The sequence below is a fragment of the Mastomys coucha genome, unplaced genomic scaffold (assembly GCF_008632895.1).
Source record: "Mastomys coucha isolate ucsf_1 unplaced genomic scaffold, UCSF_Mcou_1 pScaffold23, whole genome shotgun sequence".
Lineage (NCBI taxonomy): Eukaryota > Metazoa > Chordata > Mammalia > Rodentia > Muridae > Mastomys > Mastomys coucha.
Genome location: NW_022196906.1, coordinates 73,109,667 through 73,110,947, shown reverse-complemented (window position 1 = coordinate 73,110,947; position 1,281 = coordinate 73,109,667). Strand labels below are relative to the sequence as shown.

The following is a 1,281-nucleotide window of genomic DNA, read 5'->3' as shown; positions in this document are numbered from 1 at the left end:
GCCTTGAACTCAACAGAAATCTGCCTGTCTCTGCCTCCTGAATGCTGACATTAAATGGCACACCAGCACCCCCAGCAAGCTCAAGCCAAACTTCAGTTGGTCCAGTGTTTCCTCAACATCACTCGTTTTATAGGAGGGACCTGGTGGAATCAGATCTAAAGCATCTACTGTCCCTCTTTAGCTCATAGGCTTAGTGCCCTTCCCAGTTCTGTCGATTTGAGACTGTGTGGCTGTTTGTTTGTTTGTTTGTTTATTTATTTAATGTATATGAGTACATTATAGCTGTCTTCAGATACACCAGAAGAGGGCATCAGATCCCATTACAGATGTTTGTGAGCCACATGTAGTTGCTGGGAATTGAACTCAGGACCTTTGGAAGAGCAATTGGTGCTCTTAACTGCCAAGCCATCTCTCCTGCTCTGTGTGGCTGTTTAACTTACAGATATGTATTGTCCTTGTTGACCCTGAAAACGTTTTTGGGGTGACACTAGGGTTTGAACTCACGATCTTGTGTAATATTGGGCAAGCACTACCCCTGAGACCCTATTTGAACCTCTGTAATTGCTCTTACTTTCACTGTTTCTCCATACTCACTCCTGTATGCTGCACTGTAGCTACTCTCATCCCTGCCTCTATGTGGTGAATTTCACTGGCTTTTCTCCAAATTACAATTTAAATTTCTAAGTGAAAATTTAAGTACAGCACTCATGTAGTGGCAATTTTTGAATTTTGGGTTCTTTCAAAAGTCCAGAAATAAGAATGTGTTTTTGTTTTATTCCCAGGTATGGGGCTGCGGGGCTGCTTGGGACTGTCTGAACCAGCTGACTCTGATTTGCCTCATGTTCTAACAGAGATGTGGTTTTGTCAGCTACAGATAGTTTCCGCAATTGTGTGACGTTTGGAATTCTGGGAACTTTTCAGAGGGTGAATAAATGCTAGAGTCCCATAGGAGTTGTTGTTTCAAGGGGGTTGGTTGTGCTAGCAGTTGTGCTCAAAGCAGAAACTAAGGAAATTAGATTCAGCGATCTCTCTCTCTCTCTCTCTCTTTCTCTCTCTCTTTCTCTCTCTCTTTCTTTCTCCTTCCTTCTCTCCTATCTAGTGATAGGGGATGAAATAGGGGGATACTGGGTGAGAAGAAGAACCCACAGAGTAGGAAAGACCAGCTACACACTCCCAAACCCAAAGTCTTTAGGAATGCTCTCACTGGTTCTAGATAGACTCTTGACAGCCTCTCCAGACAGTAACTTGGTTACACAGTAAAACACTGCTTCCTGGGTATGT

The 1,281-nt window shown here is 43.4% G+C and overlaps 1 protein-coding gene and 1 pseudogene across 1 annotated transcript in view; one reads left to right on the top strand and one right to left on the bottom strand.

Moving 5' to 3' along the window:
- LOC116073653 overlaps positions 1-1,281 on the bottom strand; it is a 24,490-nt pseudogene that overhangs the window by 12,735 nt on the left and 10,474 nt on the right.
- LOC116072532 (cyclic GMP-AMP synthase-like) overlaps positions 1-1,281 on the top strand; it is a gene marked incomplete at its 3' end in the record, with an annotated part of 10,209 nt that overhangs the window by 7,454 nt on the left and 1,474 nt on the right. The gene's annotated exons all lie outside the window — the stretch shown is intronic.